This window comes from Haliaeetus albicilla, chromosome 13 (genome assembly GCF_947461875.1).
Source record: "Haliaeetus albicilla chromosome 13, bHalAlb1.1, whole genome shotgun sequence".
In the NCBI taxonomy this organism is placed as follows: domain Eukaryota; kingdom Metazoa; phylum Chordata; class Aves; order Accipitriformes; family Accipitridae; genus Haliaeetus; species Haliaeetus albicilla.
In genome coordinates, this window is record NC_091495.1 from 37,372,157 (window position 1) to 37,395,344 (window position 23,188).

Sequence of the window (23,188 nt, forward strand, 5' to 3'; positions counted from 1 at the left end):
TGTCAGTGAGGTATGCATTTCTGCTGCTCTCACAGGCGGATCTCCAGACACTGCACGTGTCCCGGGGCTGATCGTTAAAGGTGAACGTTGCCCACTGCTGAACCAGGGTGGGGGAACTGGAGCTACGGGAAGAGCTGAGAAGAGCGTTCCCCGTTCAGTGCCTTCGCCCCTCGACTCCGTCCACGCCACGCGTGTCTGGGGCATGCAGCTGATGCAGGGCTCGGTGTTCGCTCTGAGAAAGCCCAGGACCCTCATCGGTGCACTCGAGCTGTTTCTGTAAGCGGCAGGCCCCGGGGGGCGAGCAGGCAGAGCAGCCCAGTCCTGCGGCTGCGCCAGCCGATGGACCGGGCTGCCAGGGTCTTCCAGCAGGACCAGCGCGGGGACGTGACTGTCGCACCCCTCAGTGCCCCAGCTCTGAGACTAATGTAAAGAGATGCTCCCCTCGCTCTAGGTTTTTGGCAGGCTTTAGGAAATGCCAGCGCAGCAAATGTTTTCTTCCATCAGATCTCATCGCTGGCAGGCAGATGAAGGCAGTCTTTGCTCAGATTTAATTTCCAGTGCAGCACGTATGGTGCATGGAGATGCATCTGCAGGAAAGAAGCAGCCCAGACATCAGCTGCACTTCAGCCCTGATCCGCAGCCTCCGGTAAGTCCATGGGCCGTCTGACAGCGGACAGGAAAGGTACCGAAGAGCAGCAGTTATCTTCAGTATGTTTAATTCCCTGGACTTTTTTTAGAGGTCCAGAAATGGAAATAGAATAGAAAAGCACTGCCCCGCAGCACTGCAGCTCTGACGCAGTCCACGTACTGCAGCGATGGCACTGTGGATACGTCCTCGGGCTCTTAAAAGCCTGTGCAATCACCTCTGGACCTAAACAGTTGTGACTTTGTGTTGTCCAAAGTCTATATAACTTTCTCATTTTCTACTACCCCGTGCATAAGAAAAGCAAGCACTAGAAAGCTGTAAAGCTGGATGTTTTAAAGGTAAACTGAATCCCAATCATGGTTTCCTTCCCATGGAGCAGTTTTAGATATAAAGAAGATGATAGATTAAATTATGTTTGACTGACAGATTTAAATTGGGACTTCTTTCTGCAGCCTCCACATCCATGCTCTAAATAGGAGGCTTGGGATTAGGGCCATTAAATTACTTAGTTTATTGGAAAAATAAAATATCAGGAACAGATGAAGATGAAAAGAGAGAGAAATGCAAACTGAAAGAGTGTTAAAAAATGATTAAGGTAAGGTAGCAAAGGAAATAGAATAGCACTAAAACTAGATGACATGTAAGAAATTCTCTGAAAGTGGCAGCACTGAGGAGTCACTTAGGCTGTTAAAATGCAGAGCGGTGAAGTTAAAGACAGATGAGCTTGGTATTGCCAAGAGCCTGAAATGGTTTTCCAGCCACCAGAGGTGCTGAAGGTCATGCCCTGGGGCAAGGTGCAATTAAAACAGAAAAGAAACAAACTGTTTGGGGGTATTAGAAATGTCACAAGTTGCATAGCTTTTGCAATTACTCAGTGCAAAGAAACACCTTGCAAGGCAGCTCCAGGAAAAGCAGCCCCCCTTGGCGGGGTGGCGAACCCCCCCCACAGCTCGCCTTTCTTCAGTCTATGGGCAGACTTGTTTTTTCACATGCCTTCAGGAAGAAACTAAAAAAGTGTTTTGAAAATTATCTTGATGCCAGGATAATTATGCTAGAAGGACGCTGCTGGACTAGGCCCCCTCCACTTCGCTTCTTGACGACCCTTTTGTGCTTTTCTCTGTGGGATGCTCTGGGCATCATCATTCTTCTGGAAAGAGTCTCTGTCCCAGGGCTGCACTGCAGCACGGCTTGCTGGAGCATCGCACGCTGCTTCGTACGCCCACGCTCCCTGGTACCCAGGCTGGACCAGCTCTCTGCCAGTGGGGATGGGAAAAGGATGGAGGAAATTAAATGCAGGCCGTGGATGGATGGTGTTGAACCTCCGGCTGTCCTCGCTGCAGTCTGAAGGCAGTAATTGCTCCTCCTTTCCAGGTCCATGCACCAATCCCAGGGAACATGCCCGCAACTACTGGAGTTTGCAAGATTGTTGTTACTGGCCCTGGTCCTGCCTCCCTGCTTAGCAGTTCCCGCACGCCGCCCCCAGATCCAAGCAGAGGTAGGTTTCTGTCTGCTTGCTTTGAATAACTTTTAACTTGTCTGAGTCTTTGCATCTGTATTGCCTCCCTCACTCTTTCCAGTAATTACATACAAGGCCATGGAAAGAGATCAAATCCTGCCATCTCCTTTGAATCCTGGAAACTGCCTCTTACGGCACCCTTGAGTCTCTTTAAAGGAAACAAATTAAAATGCTGCAGCCCAGATGATTGCAGGTAAAGCCATACCCTGGAGGACCTTGCATTTTCCAGATAGCCCTCTATATGGCTAGTGAAACATTTCAAGGAGATTGATTTCATATCGGGTCTGGGGAAATTCCGCAGCTCCAAAGATAATCTATCACCGCCTGCCCAGAAAGGAGTGATAAATTCTTTGTCTTCTTCTCAAGCATCCATTGTGATTGCAGGAGGAACAGCAGTGCAAACTGTTTTCCTTGCACGTGAAAAAAAGCTAGACTTAGGTCAAAGGGAGCTGCTTTCAGACTCTCCTTCCCCTCCTGTCATGATTCATTTGAGTCAGGCCGCTCCCCCAGCAGCTCTTTCCCATTGTGCACTTACAGCTGCGATGTTTGGCAGAAATTATTGCCTGCTTTCTTTTCAGCCTTTGCTTTAGATTCGTTATTATGATGGGTTGTTAATTCTCTGGAATAGCAGCGTGCGTCCACTCAAGTGATATTTGTACGTCCTTGCCGACATATGCAGCTTGCCTCGATGAATGTCACCGTCCTCATAAGCAAAATATCTTCGGGTAATCCCAAGGCTTGTGCACCATCCCAGGGCGATGCTTCCCAGGGGAGATGTCCTCCTCGTCTCAGCAGGGCAGGCTGTCAGGATCGCTCACAGCCAGGCACCCAGGAGGGGCAGGGATTCTGCAAGGTGCCAGGTGGCATTTGTAGGGAACAGGTAGGTGCCACTAGATGACAGCATCGGTCTGTAGGTGTGTGGCGGAGGGACAACTCCTCTGCCACCGCCTGAGGAGGTGCAGGATGCAGATCCAGCCTTTGGATCTGGTTAAAATGGTTTAATGACATCTCAGCGCAAAGGGGACAGTTTGGATAAATGGTGTAAGAGAACATACTCTCTTACGTTAAATCACCACTCTGGATCCTGTTGCCATTGGCAGCCTGAGGGGATATTTTGCAAAGATCCTAAAACACATTGTAAATTAGGGAAACAAACCAGAAATCAAACCAAAACACCATATTGTGCTAAGAACATTTCTCTTGATACCAGAAAAGCTTCTCAGAATGAACCACCTCATTCATGTTTACCCTTGTTTGTTTGTTTGTTTTTTAATTTGAAGAAATGATCTCATTTCTGCTTTTCTACAAAAATAGCTATTGTCATTAATAATATCGCTGCAGTCTTGCCTCGCTGCCTGCAGAGGTCAGCAGTCCCAGGCAGAGCCCTGGCAGGGTGCGGGCAGCCCAGCTCCTGGAGAAGATGCTGGTCCAAGGCCAGGAGGAGCAGAAAGCCCCTCGCTGCCCACCCAGCTGTGGGGTGCGGGAACTTCACCGCAGGTGTACCCGGCTTGGACTTGCTCAGACCTCCCTGCCAGAGGGAAAGGGTATCTTCTGCAGGCTCAGGCATCACCAGCGATGTGCAAGGGCCTCTGGCCGGGATGCTCGGATGTGTCCTGCACCCGGGCTCTTCCCCCAGTCTCTCCCTGCCGAGGCCAGTCAGGCTACAGCAGCTGAATGTGGCTTGGCCAGACCCTTCCTAAGCCTCCCCGCGTGGTTCCCATGTGTCTTTACACACGTGTTCAGGCCGTGCACCGGCGTTTAACAGCTGAGCACCGGGTTCAACGCCAGAGCAGAAACTCGCAGGGAGAGCAGCGAGCGACGGTGGCAGCATCCCACCGAGAAGGGCCGTTTAATCTGGAAGGTTAGTGGTCTTCTTGCCGGGTTTCGGAGTAGCTTTTCACAGTCTCAATTAGCATGGGTGTTCCAGTAATTGTGGCAAACTGGCGAAGAAAAGAAACAACATTTCGTGATCCTTAAACCTGTTAAATTTGAAACTTGAAAAGGCTCACACAGAAACCTCAGCAGCCCCAGGTAAGTTTTCTTCAGCCAGCTTTGTTGTCTCTCTACAGAGAAAGCGAGCTTAGGGAGGGATGAATCCAGTCCATAATTACTTAAGAAAACTGCTCAAGTTAGCTGGAGAGAGCCTTCTGGCTTGCATTAAAAGGAGAAAATTGCAGCTCTTTGCCCTTTTTGATCTGTTATACAAGTATATGCAAAGAGGGGCTGAAAAAGAGGAGGTGAGGGTTCTCTGAGGTTCTCGTCACCCTGGAGGGCAGCAGCGACGAGAGGTCTGGTGACAGCGACGAGAGGTCTAGTGACACGATACTGTCACCAAGAGGAGTGTGGGAGCTGCGTGCTGTATGGGACGGGCTCGTTTAGCAGCTAGTGTTAAGACAGCTCTAACTTCAAAGACTAATGCTGCAGGGAAAGGAAGCCCTGGCTAACTATTCAGCACCTTCACACTTTCAACTCTTTTTGCTGCTTCTAATGCAACTGGTCTAAGATTTCCCAAAAGACCTGTAGGAAAACTGGGGAGGATCAGACGTGACTTTCTGGGCTTCTCGTATGAAAAGCAATTGGGGAAAAAAAATTAGAATAAAATAAAGCATGAAAGAGACTTCTGGTTATACTTCATGCGTTTAAAGGAGAATAAAGAGACACAAAATCACGTGCAGGTCAGTTTTACACAAAACATCAAAGAGGGGCGGGAGCGACTGCTCACCGAGATTGCCAGCACAGGGCAGCAGCAGCCCAGGAGTGGTTTCAAAGCACAGCCACCCAGGGAGCCCAACAAAAATACAGGGGACGTTTGTGTGAGGAGTGTCCGTGTGCTCCCGCACAAGTAAGAAACCCATGGAGCGTCAGGGGAGCAGTCATTCCTGTGGTGGGAAGCGACCGCACAGCCCTGTACTTACTAAGTATTGAGCTCCTGTAGCTAGTAACTATAAGTCTTTATAATAGTCTCATCACGAGCCTGATGGACATGTGCCACAAGAGGCAACTGTTTTGTAAAATAATGTAAAAAAAGTAAAATAATAAAACTTTCGCACTGGTAAATGTCTGAAATTTTCTTAAATTCAGGCTGGGTTTTGGGGTGAACCGCAGAAAAAGCCAGTCAAGAAGCAGACCAAGGACTCAAGTCTGGCTTCCCATATGGTGAATGAATTATTTTGTACCGAGGCACTGGGATGCTGAAGTGTGGTTTGTGACCACGCTCATTTTTTGATTGAAGAACTAAAAAGGAACTAATTTTCGCTGTCAATGAGAACAAAACCAACCCCTGAAGTGCTCAAAATTTTCTCATTTTCCTACTAGCCCTACTCAATAAGTCTGTACTGGGTAAAGATTTCACTTTTATTTTTCTTATAATAATTTTTATTTTTATGTAGATTTTTTTTTCTGATTTTTTGGGGGAGCAAGACGGTTAAAATTCAACTGGGAGGCGGGATGTTAGTGCAATGAATGTCTCCTTCATGATTTCTTTTAGCAGTTCTCGCTAGGGCGCAATCCCAGTTCAGCCTTAAAGTCCCTATAAGCCCATGTAGTCCAGCTCCACCTGGGGCAGGTGGTCAAAAAGCTCCAGTGTCCTCCAGCTCCAGCTCCATGCGTGGCCACAGCTCGGAGGGGAACGCCGCTGGGCCACGTGTATTTGGGGTTGGGAGACCCAAGGCATGGAAGGAGGCTGAGCGCGATCTCTGTCGATAGCGACAGGCTCAGAGTTTTACTTTTGTGACAAACCGGGCTGACCACAGAGGAGGCTTATCGCAGAGGTTAAGCAGAAGGACTTGCAGGTACGTTTCTGCCTGGACCACCCCAGCACGGTCTCACTTTGTTTTGCTGGGAGACATCTCGAGCTGCTTTGCTTACGGTGGTCTCCTGCCCCAGTGGGTGGGTGGGAGCCCACCAGTATGTGATCCGCTGGGGATCCAGCTGCGGTGGTGGGTGCTGCAGGTGCCCGGGAGGGCAAAGGGCACCCGAAAAGCACAGAGATGTCACGACCTGCCCGCAGGTCCCCAGCCACCGCTCTCCATGGCAGCGCTATCAGCTCTGCAATTAAATGACACCTCCTGCTGATAGCTTCTTAATGGGGAACAGTTGAGGCAAATTATAAAATTAAAAGAAATAGGGTGAGACTACAATTAAAAGCAGTGTCTCTGAACTGGAACTGCTCTGCCATGAATTGAACATGCCTAAACCTAGTTATGGTTGAGCGGAGCTATTCCACTCAGCATTGGATTAACTCATCAGCAGAGAGCCTGGAATCTGATTTAATTTGAAAGACTACAAAATTATATTTCTCTGCTGATTTTCCAGGTGGCAGGATTAGATGTGGAGCTTTTAGTTTTCCACTACTTCCTTTTAACTTAATTTGACAGAAATGGCTTTCAGTACAAGACAATATTTGATGGGTACTGTATTGGGGATAACGAAAACGTCAGACAAATGGCAAAGCATAATTGGGGGAGCTTGTTTTCCTCTATCTAGAAACGCTCTGGGTTTGATAAACCACTAAGAATGGGTTTCCTGGAAGAAATAAACCAGGGAAATTCTCAGGTCTCATGTGACGTTCAATGCTCCACCAGAGCAGCACCTCTTTCTGGGGAAAAAAGGGAAGACCAAGAGCTGCAGCAGCACCTGGCAGATTTGGTGTGCGCCGGCCACCGAGAGGACACGGGAAGGGTTTTTTGCACGGTTGGCACAGGCACGGCCACGGGTATCGCGGCTGCAGGGGAAGGAAGGGTGGTGGTCAGGGAGAGGGACGGCCGCAGGGACGCCCTGCCGTGGCGTGCGGGAACGGGAGCTGCCCTTCCTCCCGGCTTTGTTGATTAAGGAGCTCCTTTTTTTGGCAGGTTGAGCTGAAATTAAAATATTGCAGGGAGGGAGACCCAGGGGCAAGCGAACAGCTTGTTCCCAGCTGGCTCAGCACTTTCCTGTTTGCAATTCCACCTACCAGAGCTCAAAAAAGGCTCCCCTGAAGGCGGACCGGTGCCAGGCTGGCCGCCTCCGATGGCCCCCGATGCCCGACAGCCCCCGATGCCCGACAGCCCTTCGGCCGGAGCGTGGCATGGGCAGCTCTGCCCATCCCGCCGGGAAGGCAGCGGGGTTCCCGGTGCGCATCCGACCGGAGCAGCGTTGGAGCAGAGGTGGAGGCAGGTGACGGCTGTGCCCAGGCTCATTTGGAAGCAGTTGTCTGAGCGTTGAAGCGAATGGACTTTTTTGGCAAATCTTTTTCGCTTCTGCGTTTCGTTCTCAGTGGTGGTTTAAGCATTCCCAGGTATGGAGGGGAACATTTATGAAATACAAGCTCTGTGCAGGTATTCACAGTAAACCTGGTCAGGGGATGGAACACCCCACCAGCCCTGTTTTCTCACCTCCAGACAGCTCTTAGCTTGCTCATGCCACAGGCTCCTTGGGCACAGCAGACCTTACCCAGAAATCTATTTATCAGGTAACAGTAAATACCAACGTATGAAAATCACTGCCTGCCAGAATGCAACCTGCAGGCAGAATAAAAGGCAATATTCATGACACCTATTCTCTTCTAGGAAGCCATCCTTCCTCTCCCTTCCAGGTCTTTCCCAAAGGCACAGCTCTCCCCCCAGGGATGCACTGCCCCAGGGAGGGCATTTGCAAATCCCTGCGTGCTGTGGCAGCAGCATCGCTGCTGCCCTGTGCAAGCTCCAGCTGTGCACATCAGGCGACTGATGCTGACCCTGGCAGGAGAAGACAGGGATGGAGGGCCAGGATCCATCCGGGACTCCAGGACCCAGCAAGGACACTCACGTTTTGGCACGCTCTACGAGCTCATTTGGAGCTCCGGGATTTGGATGAAACCCTACAGTAACTTTTAGGGAACCCGTTTGTATAGGACTCTGCATGTTCGCTGTAAAGCTGATTTCCCGAAGCCCTTTAGAAAGGGGTTTCTCCCTGCATGGGGACGAGACCCCTGTGGTTGCTGCTGGCTGCCCAGGACATGCTGTGTAGATGGTTTGTGATACAGCTTGTGGTCAGGGGGGACCCATGGGGACCTGGAGCCCCCCCACAGCAGAGCCTGAACCAACCCAGCCATTTCCAGAGCCACCGATCCCTCCTGGAGGGGCATGGAGGGGGCAGGGGGGATGGACCGAAGGGTTAAGGGTGTCATTGCAGGGATCTCTATATGCTGGGTTGGAAGAAGGGCTGGGAGGACCAGCAGCTCCTTGAGAAAGACAGCCTCCCATGAGGAGCAGGAGGGTCTCGCCCTTTGTAAGGGGGATGCTGGAGCAGTAGAAGGTTTGGCAGAGTCTTGGAAAGAGGCAAGGAGGTGAGGGTAGCTCTGGAGTAGGGTCCTGCTCTTTTCTGTCCCTAAAACATCTGGGGTTGGTCCCTTTGGGTAGAGGCTGCCTGGCTCAGAGCCCTGGCATGGTTGTTTCAGCCGGAGATTTGGCTGGGTGTTTGGGGGGGGTCTTGGAGGCTTCCAGGGCTTCTTCCCTTGTCTAGGGAAGAAAGGGGACGTCTAAGCTCCAGGAGCTTGGGGGAAGGGTCTAGCCTGGGGTGGGGACTGGTGCAGAGCCAGATGTTTTAAAGGCCAAGTTACTTGTGTGCTCTTGCTAGCCTTCTCCCCAGGTCATGCACCCCCTGACTGCTGGAATGATGCAGCTCCTCTTTGCTCTGGGAGAAGAAGGGACAGACCCAGGTTAATTGACACCTGTGCATAACTCCCATTGCTCTCCTCTTGGTCTTTACCGCCAGGCCTGAGCAGAATGGTTTCGCTGGGAAATGGTCTGTAAATTTGCAGGCAACGTGCTTATGAGAGGCAGGTTTCTAATGACTCCCCAAACTGAGATTTTCTCTCTGTAAATTTAACTAGGTCTCAGTGTCCCTGATTAGCTTCTTGTGATGAATTCCATCTGCCTGCCTGGGATCAACAAAGACCTAAAAAACCTGAGCACCAGACATGCAGCCTACTGTTTTCATGCTGAGCTTTGTTCATTATAGGAAATCACTTAGAAAACAGGAAGCTCTTCCTTGTTCCACTCAATTTCTTGGGCTTATTTGCCATGAAACGTCACCTTCTCAGATGAAAGAATGGGATTTATCACAATTAAGGGAGGCTTTGATATGTCCCTTTAAGTGAATCAAGGGTGCTTTTAATTCTGAATCTATGCAGGATTTTGTTGATGCAACCCGGGTCCCTTGCAATTTGTAACACTCATAAAACATGCACGTTCTTGGGGAGTGGTTGCATAATTTTTGTTGCTTCCAGCAGTGCTCGCTGCAGAAAGCTGGCTAGCCTTTAGCCTGTGGAAGGTAATGAAGCATGTTTATGACGAGTGACTGTACACACGCTGACATAGCCCTGCACAGGGCTGGTTGCTGGGCATCGGGTATCAGTGTGGCATAATTGCTGGGAAGGTACGCAATAAACCGGGGCAATCGCAAACAAATAAGTGCGTGATGGGATAAGTGCTGAATGAGTTAACCTCTGCTGTAGAGAATAAAGTGTATTGCAATGTGCCTGGCTGCTGGTTTGTACCTGTTCCTCTGTAGTGCTCCCAGAGAGACCCTGGTGCAGGTTAACTTGCTGCTCCCTGCACAGCACCCACCCCTGAGCCCCCCGAAGACAAAGAGGGGACACGTCCCCCAGCGCACAAGCCCTGACAGTGGGGTGCTGCTGTCAAACCAGTCCCCAAAAAGTCCTGAAGCACCATTCCAGGCTGGGGAGTGTGACCCAGCAAAGAGCCCACCACAGACCTCAGCGAGACATTTCCCACTGAGGGGGGCTTTAGCTGGATGCTGCAGCGGTTTTTACGGCAGCTCGCTGTCATTCTTTGGGGTGACTACTGTGAGCACCCTAGGGAGAAGATGGGGGTGGGAGAAACTGCTGTCGAGCAGGCAAAGCTGAGGAAGAGATTAATAGAAACACAGGTGTCCCTTTTAAAGAATAACTAGGGTTACAGCTGGCCCGGGGGTGTTTATGGCCAGTGATGCTGGCAGCAACTGGGGGTGCTGGTGGGCTCCAGAGTTCCACCTGCCTGGGGCAGAGCTGGGCTCTGGGGTAGTGCTGGCGCTGCCGGCCGTTGGCTAATCATTGCTTCTCCTCGGTTCTTGCCAAGTGCTGTGGTAGCTCACACGCTTACGTTTGGCGTCCCAGTCTTTGTGCTAGCTGTTCTGATAGATGTTGTTGAAAAAAACAAAGCTAACATGAGAATAAACAGAGAAATGTACCTGCTCCAAGTGACTGTGAACTCCCTGCTAGCACCAAAGGTAAGAGCGACAAGCTGAGATAACATCCCTGCAAACTGTTCCTTCTGCTTGAAATCCCTTTTTGATGGGTTACACGTCCGCAGAGGGGACTTGAGTAACTCCCTCGAATCGCTGGGGCTGAGAGCAGTGCACAGTCACTGTGAAACACCCGGGGCTTGGCTCCTGCTGAACACAATCCCTGCTCGTACTGCACGGCAGGGAACGAATTTCGGCTGCGCCGTGCCTTGGCGAGGATGTGGTGGGCGAAGCTGTCAAAAGGGCATCGGGACGCATTCCTGGGCTGCCGCTGCCTTTAGATGTGTGTTGCTGGTGTATAGTTGCATTGATATCATATATATTTTAGAAAAAATCAAAAGGGTTATTAGGACAGAAAGGGTCTGTGTCTCCTTCCTTGGGAATGCAAAGAGAGAACTCCTGTGCTGGATTATTGATTGATTGAGCATTTTCCTATATATTTTGGTTTTTTGCATTCACAATATACAAAACATCCCATCTGTGTCCCTGGCTTCGTCAGTCACCCACTTTGCTAGAGAGCTTTTTTTTTGGCTGTTATGGGAGACGAGTCTGTGAAACACAGGTTTTGCTCCCAAGATGCTGGAGGCAGCAACAGCAGAGTCCAGGCAGGGTGCTGGGGGCAGGCGGTGGAGGTGGGCTCCCAGTTCTTCACCAGCGTTTCTCCACCACGCTCCTTGCACAGCCGCTCTCCCTGCCCTGTGACTAACGTCTGCTGGTCGCCAGCTCTGCCCTTCCCCTCTGGCAATTCCAGTCTGGCGGCCAAAAGCTGCCTCACTGGTGCCGTAGCCTTGGATCAATGTCCAAGGCGCGGCAGCAGCGTTTTACCAGCTTCTTTGCAAAACGTTTGATGTGGCCATACGTTATTCCAAAGCCCGTCTCGGTAGCTGTGTGGGTTGCTGGCCCTTGCCGGGGCACCGGCTATGGTGCTTTTTCTGTGGCATGCCCGGTCTCTTCAGCAATTTGAGTTGCTTCAGCAAAGGGTTATTGTATGAAACACTCTACAAAAAATGTGTTGAGTTTGCTGTTGCCATAGCACAAGTAGGAAACCTAGAATGTGTTGCGGAAGTTGGTGAGTCACTGGGGTGAAGCATTTATCCCAAATCCCCCTGTCCTGGAAACCTTTTGGCATGTACGAACTTTACAGAGCCAGTAGCCCTTGGTGCGAGTTAGTGGGACCAGTAAGCGTGTCCAGGCTAGTCATACCCACCTACCTCTGGTGTTATCTGGCCCAAAGCAATTTGGAAATTGTCAGTGCCACTAGCAAATACGGTTTTTTGATGAAGTTAGAGTAACAGCCTGTGATTAATGGTGGACCAGTTACTTGCTTGCTGCTGAGCCTGGCAGGGTCTGCCACCTCGCAAGGCGAAGGGCTCTGCAGCAGCAGGTTTTAATGGACTGAAAATAACTGCTTCCACTCATCTCTGAAGGCAAACTGTTATTCCAGCACTGAGAACAGATATGTCAGAGCTTTCCTCCTGAGGACATGGCTATGTTTTTCAAACTTCGGCTGCAACTGGTACCTTTGCAAGGCAGATGCATGGAAGCAGGGAGCGGAGGAATTTCCCTCACCCCTCAATCCTGCCTGCACCTCTGGTGCGAGCCCTGATGGTAGGAGTGGGGTTTGCCCACTGGGAGATGCCTCCTCCAGGCTGTGCATTTACCGGGAGAGCCGAGGATGCTCAGCCCTGCCTGGTACGGCGTGGTGGGTGATAAGGAGTTGGACATCTATTGTATCCTGTTGTGTCCAGCCCTGCAAACCCTGCTGTGTCCCCAGAAGGGACCTGGAGGCAGTCGCTGGGGTGCAGCGTGTCTCGGGAAGGCAGAGTCAGGGTAGTGTTGGGAGTACAGCTCATCTCCAGGTTTTTCTTTACATAAGTCATACAATTTCTATTTCTTTCCATCCTGCCAAGCAAATGAGTTGTGTATGTGCTGGGATTGCTAGTGCTCACTGCGAGTCTTCAGGCAGCCCGTGGTGAGTGAGCAGCCCTGCTTGGCACCCCAGTGCTGGGCTTGGCCATGAGTTTTTATGTCGTCGCTGGGATCCTTCCCATTCGGTGGGGGAAAATCAGGCAGTGTCGGGGTGCAAGGCTGAAATCTCACAGCTCATCAGTGTGATTCCTGCAGTCTGCATCAACTGCAGCCTGGAGTAATGCTATTTGCGGGACTTTTAAAATGAAGGTTTATTTCTCCTTGAGCATAAATTCCACCGTGGCAATACAAAACCACAGCAGTGAGTAAAACCCCTGGGATGGTGAGGCGTGTCGGTGGCAGAGCAACGCGTGTCCACCAGCGTACCTTTTCTCTCAACGCTTTTTCCACCCTCTGCAGCAGCATCCCGTCGCTGAGCTAAAAGATCATAACAATAACTGAGGATAAAACCCCCTTCGGCTTATAAGCCTCTTTCTCACATTACTGCTGAGTTGCTGTGGCTTCAGATGCCAAGCTGAAGTATTTAGCATTGCCAGACCAAAGGCAAGGCTGTAACTGTAGGTTTGAGTTACTTGGTTATGTTACATCAGATTTTTAAGCTGGTTTTATTCCAAATGGAGCAGATCTCCAGCCACAGGAGGGCGGCACCGCCACAAGCTGTAAAAAGGCTGTTTCCAGCTTGCCCAAACGGCTGGTTTTGTTAGAAAATAATACTGCTTAACAGAAAGAAAGGGGGGGATCCTCAAATACCCATCCACAGTACTCAGGATGCATACGCAGGCTGCTTTACACACGCCGCGCTTCTGAAAAGCATCGCCCAGTCCAGCCGATCCCTTTTGGCCCCACTGCCCAGCTTCTGCTCCCGCCGTCGGGGTTGCTCCAGAGAATTTCACAGCGCTGGCATGAGCGGCTGAGCCCAGTGCTATTGCCAGGCAGGCAGCGGCGAGGAGGGAATTAACTGGTTCTTAAATGAACTGAACCTCAGGATCTGATCCTGGATTTAGGCTCGATCCCATGCCCAAAACTTGAATTACAAACTCAAACGGGAGGGTGCAAGGCAGGTAGAGCTGTAGGCGTTCCCCCAAACTGCAATCGAGTTTGGGGCAAACCCGAGCATCCACTTTGGGCAGCCCCAAAAGCACATGCAGCAGGACAGCGATGGCATTCACGGACTGGTAGTGTGCGAACAACTGTATCGGCACCACGGTTTGTAACAGCAGAGCATCCACAGCTCAGGAGGTTGATCTCCTGTTACAATATTAAAACTTCCCTGCAGGGGCTCTGGGAACCAGTGGCGAGCCCGCTGCAGGGGTTTACCAGGTTACCCCTCGGTGACTTCGGTTTACCGGCGGAGCAGTCCCCAGCAGCAAACCAGGAGACGCTCACAGCCTTTCCTCTCCTCAGCAGGCTGCGTGGGCTGCGTTAGGAGTATGAATCCAGGGGAAAATGTTAATTAGTTTTCAAACCAAGATTTTTCCCACTAAATCAGTTTTTGAGTATCAAAGGAAGGTCAAAACCCCGTGAAGTTATCTAGCAGAAGAGAAAGCTGTTTCCTCTGCAGGCTGAAGGGGCTGGAAAGCCAATGGGATTTAAGGACAGCTATTTCTGGGACCTTTCCGTGATCAAAGTTTACTGCAGGTGACTTGGGACACTCTGACTTAATGCACTATTCATATGCAAAAAGTATTTTCAGTCTTAAATGTCTCTTGTGGAGGGGGAAAGGTTTAAATTTTGCTGGCTGGTTTGGTTGTGTGTTTACGGCAGCTTGAAAAATAATAGGAAGAGAAAACTAGCACAGTGTGGGTGTGGAGACCCTGGGGGTTTGAGAAGCTGGGTCTTGTCCTCTGGCAGTGGATTTCTCCACGGTGCAGCTATCATGGGGGTGGCAGGGGCTTGAGGATGCCCCAGCAGCAAGAGAAGAGCCCACAGGGGTGGGCTTGAAAGCATTCGTGCACAGTGCTGCTGCTTTACATAAGTAGTGTAAATGATAAATGGTATAAATGATAGGAAAATGTGGGATTGCTGGCCAGGTGCTGTTGTGCTCTGCAGCTCTCAGTACTCAGCTGATGTTTAACCTGAATTCCTGCTCAGGTAAATGGGACTTTGCCTGTGGAAGGGGTGTGTAAGGGTAAGTCCAGGCCAGTACAGGTTCAGTGATGTTTTCCTTAGCTAAAGACAATTTCAGCTTAGTCAGCAACAAAGCAAGCGCATTATCTTCCAAGAAGGCTTGTTTGATTAGCTGAAATGAGATGTTTCTGAGAAAGACCCCTGCAACAGCTCAGTCACGAGGGTTCCAGGGGCGAGGAGAAGAACGCCCGTGTCCGTGGAAGCGTGGCCGTGGCATGAGGACAGCAGCAGAGCCCCAGCCGCCCCCGGCCCTGGCTCTCCCGGGACCGAGGACTCGCACGGGAACAGCCGGGAAAGCGGGAGGCGTTTGTGGGGCCCGGGGGCTGCAGCCCGTCCCTCTCTGTCCTCCAGAGCGACAGCTCAAGGTTAAACCAAGAACTGGCATAAAGCGACAAGGGGCAGCACTTGGGACTCGATAAACCCTGAAAAAAACAAGTACGAAATTGGAATCATTTTATCAGCTTTCCCCTGGCATTGATACCTGCGGACTTTTGTCTGAAGCTGAGTGGGAAGAGATCATGCCGCAAATGTTAATTCCCATAGGATAATTATTTAAAGGGCCGTGTTTGAACCGTTTCTGAAGAAGGACCCAAACATGCCGATTACACAACAGATTGCAGAGAATAGTGTTGCAACAGAGATTAACATAATTAGAGAACTGAGAGGAGCACTTGACCTAAAATAGTACACAAAAGGATGAAATTTTTAGTTTTGTAGTAAGCAAAACCTGCTATGCATAGCTGAAAGCAGAAGAGAGTTAAACCCAGCCTGTAAGCCAGCCTTTGCTGGTATGCAACATGATTCAGCACTGGGCTGCTATTAAAATATATTAGGATACTGTTTCAAGTTCAAGTGCTTGACTTAGCTTTAATAAATTACAAAATTAGGTTACATTATTCAAAATGAAAGGGTCTCAAAAGTAACGGCAAAGTCTGTAACAGCCAAACCTCAGATCGCCCCTGGGTTTTGTGCCAAAATAACCTGGGCTTGTGTAAGGCGACTCTGGACTCTGTTCTGCCCTGTGACGGGGCCGGGTGCATGTGGCTCTCTGCATTAATTACATACAAAGAGCAATAATTCCCCTCTTAAAGCCCTGAAAAGAGGCTTCCTCGTCCCCCATGCCGGGGGACTGGCGTCAGGCTGGAGGTGGTGGAAGGTTTCCCAAGCCGGTGCTGCAGCCGGCACCCGGAGCCACTCCACACTGCTGGGAATTAATGGGGCTCTTCATTTAGTTCAATTACTGGGCATCCACCTGAGAACCTGTAAAGAATAGAACAGTAAATCTTACAATCAAATATTAAATTATACCTAATTTATTTACTTATGGCAAACCATAAGCCCTGTAATCAAGCGTGTAAAGGTTTATAACTCCAGCACTCCTGGGAGCGAGGGGACATGCCTGGCAGAGCGCCGGGAAGGGTTTTCTGAGACTCGGTCTGGGGGGGGCACAGACGGGGATTGACCGGGGTCTCCCAGCTGCAGAGACCGAAACAGCGCAGCCCCTCCGGGCAGCCTCAGCCAGGCAGACGAGCAGCGGGCAGCTTGCCCTCCGCTCCCGTTTGCTGCAGATTTTTCCTCCCTTAGGGCTTACCTGCTCCCACCCGTGGTGTGGGATGAAGGAGCTTGTCGAGCCTCCCCTCAGCCCTCCAAAGCCGTCCCTGAGCTCATGCCTGGCCGGTGGCCTGCTTAAAAATCAGAGGCACTGGCTGTCCCTGATCAGTGACCAGTGGGCAGCAAAACTGGCTGTAATCCTGCGTGAGCTCCGAGAGCTGAGTCCCCAAGGCTGCGTGGTGCGTGCCCACGCAAAGTCGGGCTGCAGGCATGGCCTCTCTGAAGCAGAAAAAAAACCTTCCGTGTCCCGTCACCCACGCCACACCATGCGGGCTCCCACATCTGCAGTGCGGCTGCTGCACGCCTGAAAGGCAGCGTGGTCTTGAGTTTCACTCCATTGCATGCTTGCTCTTCTTTATCACGTATGGGGTTTTGCAGGACGTGCCATCTGGCTGAATACATGACTGATGTGAATTGCTATAAGAAAAATATGGGGGGGGGGGGGAAATGTAAAAGGTTTAGCTTTAATGGACAGGAAATAAATGTGTAGCAGTTCATGCAGGCAGATGGAAACAGGCTGTTAAAATGTCCCAATCTATGTATTAAATGCTTAGATGCATGTTGCTTCATGAGGACACCCTTTCTAGCAGGGATCAAGCTAGCAGTGACAGACTGCAGTGCTGCAAGGGAGTGTGGTTGGGAATGGCTGTTGATGGGTGGCACCCAGCAACGATGAGCAAAACAGGGAGGGGGCCTGCAATGCTACAGCAAGCAGAATTGTACCTGTATGGTTTTGTCTGCAAGGATCGTGTGGGAGCTGGGTCAAGGTAACACGGGTCTTTTTTGCCTATCTGACCTGCAGATAATTAATTTCAGAACGCAGATAATGTTTCGTTCACTTTCCTACAAAAAAACTATGGGTTTTTTTTGGCCAGTTAGCCAGGGAAAACCTGGTCCTTGACTTTCATAAATGTCTCTCCACCATCATAATGCATTTTTGCACACTTTTTACTGCGACTAAAACACTCAGTATTTAGGAAGAGGCTTATTGTTTGAATCAAACAATAAAAACAGCGAATGTTTGGCAGCACTTTCTGCAGAATATATTCAAGGTTTTTAGTTCTGTACAAAATCCTTCAAGTTGCCTGGATTTTTTCCATGGACTTCACTCGGGTCAAGATTTCAATACGCCTTTGAATTGTAGGTTTGTCCCTGAACTCTCCGCCAGCCCTGTGCAGTCATTCTGCAAATGGGCTCAGAAAATGACACTTGGGCGAGGGTGGTTGGATGTAAATCAGAGCCTCCCAAAAAGTTTGGCAGAGGCAAAGGGTTTGCTGGCTCACTAGCACATTCTTGAAATGATAAAGTGCATCTCGTACTTTACAGTTCAGTGTGAGGGAGAGAAAAAAAATGCGTCTGGATTAGAATTTTTTTACCATTCAGGATGGCAGGTGAATTTTAAATAGAAACCCAGTTGGAGAATATGTCCAATCTGGAAAGCATAATTTGACAATTTTCTCTTTCCTTTTGATTATGCAATGTCAAAGCAGAAACAGTAGCAGGTGGGGAAAGTACCTTGAGTTGTGTCAAGGTATTGTGAGATGTTGTATGCCAGTTTTTGCCTACTTCCTTGAGGCATAAAAGCATCTTTACTTTACAAAGACAATGGAAATCCACTTTTTCTTCTGTACAGATGTTTAAAAAAATGGAATTGGTTTCCGATGTGGGAGAGCAGCAGGAATGGGGCAGGAGAAATTGGAGCAGCCGCCTGGTTGGGTGCATTTCCCGGGAGGGTGCCGTGCACCGTGGGAGGCTGGAGCCCTGCTCGGACTGTGGTGCCACAAAAGCCGGTCCAAGAGCCGCGGTGCCGGGACCTGCTCCTGCCTGTGGGCGCTGGAACACCAAGCCATAGTGTGGGAAGGGACTGCAAAAGGGACATCCCCTCCCCGGGCAAGAGCCAGCTGCATCTCTGCTACCCCAGGCATGTGGGACATCTCTGGCTGCTGGGATCAGGATGGTCGGTGTGGGGCTGGGGTAGCCAAAGGACCCCAAGCACTGCTGAACGCCCCCCCTCAGGGCAGCTCCTCAAAGAGCTCTGCCTTGGGGTGAGCAGGCTCACGGACCTTTCGGACCCCATGTTCCCCCTGAAAAACTTCACTGCTGCATCGCCTCAGCCCCTTCCGAGCATCCACGCAATTTCTTGCTACCGTGGGGAATATCTTCCCCTCCCGAGTGATGGGGTCCTGGCAGAGGGGGGCACGGCCGGAGGAGGACCCCGGCTGGGTCTGGCAGCGCGATGCCCCATGGGAGGGAGGCAGGCAGGCAGCAGGCAGGGCTCGGCAGGACCAGCACATCTGCCTGTTGTGCAGGCAGCACCGAGGAGTTGCTCCACGTTGTTTCCATCCGGGTGTTTTGGGAACCGGTTGCTTTAGTGTGAGTCAGTGAGCCCCCCGCCCTGGCACTGGGCCCGTGCTCAGTCATTCGGAGGAAGAGGGTTTTCCACGGAGGAGGAGGCGATGCTGAGTCCCAACTCTTGCCTCCCCTCACGCCGATGATGCTCCCTGTGCGTGGGCGCCTGCAGGAGCCCCAGCCCGGGAGGTGACGGCTTGCTGGCTCAGCTCTGATTCACAGCCCAGAGGCATGCACCATAAAAACCTCCTGGCATGCGAGGGAGCCCGTGGGTTGCCTCCGTGTCAGCCCTCCCAGCTCCAAACCCCTCTGTGCCCACCTGGAGAGCCCTCGTGAGCCCCTTGTGCAGAGCAGAGGTGCAGATAAACATTATGGAGTTCCTACTCCTGTAAGAGATGGCATTTAGGTTTTGAAGCTTTAGAAATGTCTCGGTACCTTGACATCCCTTGTAAGTGGTGGCTTCTGAAGTGCTTACTCTTGGATGGGGATGACTTCACTGCTTACCACAGCAGAAAGCATCTTCATGCCATGCCACGTGCACCAATTCAGTGTGCAGCTCCGTGGAAATACGGGTTTTTGTTCAGGGCTGTGTATTAAGAATCTGGTCATAGCCTAACTTTTAATTTTTAGCAAAGATATATGGCAACTGTGCCATCTCCTGTTTGCTACAGTATTTTGGAGGCTTTGCTTCTCATAAATAGCCTTGTCTATCACTTCAAAGTGACACTGTAGCATTGTTTTGCTGCATGTGAGGCAGTCATGCTTTGAAACCCCAGAGCAGGTCTTTTCTGTGAAAACCATAGTAACCCAACCATAAATCTCACCGCTTTATAGCTCTTCACTCACATTTAACATGCTTTACAGTGAAGGCTTTCCTTTTGCAGCCACAGATGAAATACAGCTATGCTTTTTTTTTAAGAGCACGTGGTACCGCCCTGCACCGATGCTGAGCCGTGTTTGCCTGCCTGGGCACCGCTGCGCTCGCACTCATCCGTGTCTGGGGGAGGTTGGACTGGTCCGGCTGCCCACAGAGCGAGGCTGGGACACCTCCATCCCACCCTCTATCTATCCCTGTGCCTTTCCAGGCTCTCGTGGGTTGGAGAGATTTCCCCCGAGCCCTTTGTGGGCAGGCAGTGTGCCGTACTGCACACTGGCTGGGTGTTGTTCCTGCTGAACTTTATCTGTACGAGAAGAAAAGTCTTTTTTCTTCCTGCTCACCGCCTGTCGGTCCCGAGCAGAGCTGCTGCCAAACTCTGATTTCTCCCCTTGTGCTGTCCGGGGGGTGGGTGGGCAGGTCAGGGATGGGGTGGCTTTTGCCTTGCCCTGGGCCAGCAGATGCCTCGTGCTCAGGTGCTTGCCCATGAGTACCGGTTTCCCCAGGTGCACCCAGAGTACTGAACGGCCTGTTTTGCAAAGGAGAGCCCGTACCTCCGGGCGAAACAGATGTACAGTTCAGCTGAACAGTCAATTTTTAACTTGCCCCATTGCTCAATGGCTTGGAAGGGAAACCTGCCCGAGAGGTGATGCCGTTGACTGGAGCACCCTGTCCCTCCGCACACAAACACTGCCGTGTGAGGTCTGGCCCAGCTCCACTTTGGACTCTGCTCATGTTGTGTGTATTTGATTTCACCAGAAATTAGAAGGTCACGGTACTGGGTGTTCAGACACTGGGCAACATCCCCATCTCCTTCTGAACACAGTGGACAGGCCGAATTGGACTGTTGACTCGTTCCAACCCCATCTTCCTATCATCAGGATGCTTGCAAGAGTAGTTTTTTTGGAGAGATGGGGACGAGCGTTTGATGGGGGGACAGATCATGGGACCTTGTGCCGTTTGCTGTAACTGACCCCCCCTTTTGCTCTGGGCTGTTTCTTTCCAGCACCCTGCGAGCTGCTCCCCACTTTCCCCAGTCTGTCAAACCAGAGCTTGTACGAACAAGGCTTCTGCTTGTTTTCTGTCCCGGCTTTCTGCGGCTTGTCCCCAGCTGCCTGCAGCCAAGAGCCCACCGGTGTGCTCCCGGGCACAGCCACGCGAGCTGGGGGTGCATGGCCACCCCCTCCGCTGTCCTCCTGTCTATGGCAGAGCATTAGAAAAGCTAGATAAAATTAGCTGTTCAGACGCATGTTCCTCAGGATGCCAAGTCAGAGGGACACCCAGTACAGCCAGTTTGACTCATGGAGAAGAATTAATGGAAACGCCCGGCTCCTGGTGGGAGGAAATTCCTTGAACAGCCTTTTCCTCTGTTTGTTGCGCTGGGAGGCTGACAATGGGCCCCGCGTCTGGCAGGATTGCTGCCGGGCTGTCTGATGACAGACACCGAGTCTGCGGCACCGAGTGCTCAGGAAGGGCCCGGCACAATCGGGTGACCTGCCCTCCTGCACCTCTTCTGCACAGATCCCGTCGGGATCGCAAGAGCAAGGCGCAGCACGGGTACCGGCACCAGCGGCGCTTTGCTCGGCCGTAGCCCTGCCAGCACACGGGCTGCCGCGAGCGCCGGATCGCTGGGGTCGGGTCCGGGTGCTCCGAACCGTCCGTTGTGCGGCCCTGGAAAGCAGCAGCGGAGAAGGCAGCACCGTGAGTGTGAGGGATGCTTGGATGTTTGTACCTCAAACTCCGATTGACAAAGGTTTCATAACAATTAAGCGCGATTTTTCCTGAGGCCGCTGTGAGGTGTGCTGCCGTTCATGAAGCGCAAACCTGCCAAAGCAGCATATGGGCTGCCACCGAGGAAAATTGCCTTTTTCCACTGTAAAACCCAATAAACACGTAACTTTTTTGTAAGTGGCCTTTATTTATCAGGGATGCCACTTGGGCCAATAATTTAAATGTAATGAGACAAGAGGGACTGTAAAGCCCCTAAGTCACAGGTTCTTATCAATCATGTTATGCAAATGTTTGTGAGCAGGAATGCCTGGGCAATGGTAGGACGTGCCAGCAGCAACCGCTTCAATCGGCGTTGCTTTCAGTCCGCCGCAATCGTGGCTTCCTTCAGATTTGCTTTCTACGAGGAAAGAAAGTTGGCAGAGGATGCATCGGGTTCCCCCGATTGTTGGTAGCATTGGGCAAGAGGTGGATGCAGGGAATCGGAGGGACCGTAGCGTGAGTCAGGGTGCTGCTCTCCTGGCACGGGGATTTCTCTGTCCAGGGAAAATGGGTGGCTACAGCCCGGAGCGGGACTGGAACTGTCACCCTCCCCTGCAGACCCGTGCCTCGTGGTGGGCAGGTTCTGGATGCGTGCTTTAATTATGGTTATGTGTGAGCGGCCACGGGTTGTGGTGCGGCTGATAAGTGCAGAAAGCCCAGCTGCCTCGCCGTGCCGGTGACTGGCAGCTGTCGGTCCCCTCTCCCCAAACTGCACAGGGTGCCAAAGCATCAGTCCTTCCCTCGGCCCCTTGGGAGGTGGGTGCGTGGTTTGGTATCGGGGGCCAAGAGAGTGGTGAGGCTGTGGCAAACCCCCACCTGGTCCTGGCACAGGAGATGCGTTGTGGAAAGCTCGATGGTCCAGGACAGGGGAGGGGGGGGGTGAGCAAAGCCCCAGCAGCAGAGTCAGAGAAGTGGAAAGCAGCAGGACAGCATAAAGCTCATTTAGTACCATGGGGGGGGGGGGGTCTGAGAGCATCCTCTTGCAGCAGGTCGTCAGGGTCCCATCATATAACACACCCCCAGAGGCAGATGGATTTGGTGGCTGCATCGCCCCGCTGGTTTCTATTTTGAGTGTTTGTCACACAAGAAATGGCTTTGATGGGAAAACCTGCCCGAGCAGGAGGGAAGACGCTGCATCCCAAATGCTTGGAGCGGCTGGGTAGAGGCAGGGGCGATGCGGCAGCGTCCCGGGCTGCGGGCGGCCGCCGAACGGCCCCGTTTGACCTTTTTTGGAAACAGCCCGTTTGAGGCAGTTTGCGTCGCTATGGATGGTTTTATGGGGATGTGTCATGAGCGGGTGAAACAGCTACAGCTGAGTGTGGGACGCTGCACCGGAACAGGTCGAACGCCGGAAAACTGGCAGCTGCCTCTGGAGCAAATCCCACTCTGAAGCAGATTTTTCTGAGCAAAGGCAGTTCTGTAAAGCCGGAGGAGCTCTCCTGCCGCCCTCCCGGCTGCGGTGAAGGCTGCAGATGCTTCTTCCACTGCCCGCTTTCGGAGGCCGGTGCTGTGCGGCACGCTGGGCATTGCATTCCCCAACCTGGTGCTCTCGGGAAATGCTTCGATATGCTTCACCACGCTATAAAGAATTACAATTATCCATTCTATTAAGTAATTTAAAGGATTCTTTCTAGTGTCCCTGACTTACAGGCAATTTGGAGTTTTTACTGTAGGCAAAAAAACCGTAGCTGGTCTATCATTCTTCTGAATTGTTTTATCTTTGTTGCTCTAAGCAGAGTCATGGGAATGTTTTTTTCTAAACCGGCAGGTTATTAGAGGACATACTTATAAATAACTAGTCTTTGCTATTTTTAAGTATTTTCAACATAGTCTATCATGATAGTATGGCATAACCTGCAGAAAAACTGAGTCCAGTTCCTCTGCCAAAGCGTTCATAACTCACTTCTGTTTCTTTGGATGACGGGAAGCCAAGTCTGATTCTCCGTCTGCTTTGCAGGAATGCCAAGAGCCCAACAAACTGTACTGCTCGCTGCGGCTCAGAACTGGTCATTTTCTAAACTGATTTTTCTGTCACACTATTGCAAAAGATGTAATTCCCCTTTATTACATAGGGGAAACTAACAGCTGAGTTTGATTTACAGCT

General features: G+C 51.3%; 1 protein-coding gene and 2 long non-coding RNA genes across 3 annotated transcripts in view; 2 read left to right on the forward strand and 1 right to left on the reverse strand.

Moving 5' to 3' along the window:
- LOC138688678 (uncharacterized) overlaps positions 1–23,188 on the forward strand; it is a 97,450-nt gene that overhangs the window by 44,739 nt on the left and 29,523 nt on the right. The gene's annotated exons all lie outside the window — the stretch shown is intronic.
- Positions 222–5,062, forward strand: LOC138688860 (uncharacterized). Its single transcript, XR_011327666.1, has 3 exons — positions 222–276; positions 505–646; positions 2,018–5,062. It is a non-coding gene; the product is annotated as an uncharacterized lncRNA (long non-coding RNA).
- On the reverse strand, positions 15,321–16,523 carry LOC138688861 (uncharacterized). Its single transcript, XR_011327667.1, has 2 exons — positions 16,072–16,523; positions 15,321–15,740 (listed from the first exon to the last, which is right to left on the reverse strand). It is a non-coding gene; the product is annotated as an uncharacterized lncRNA (long non-coding RNA).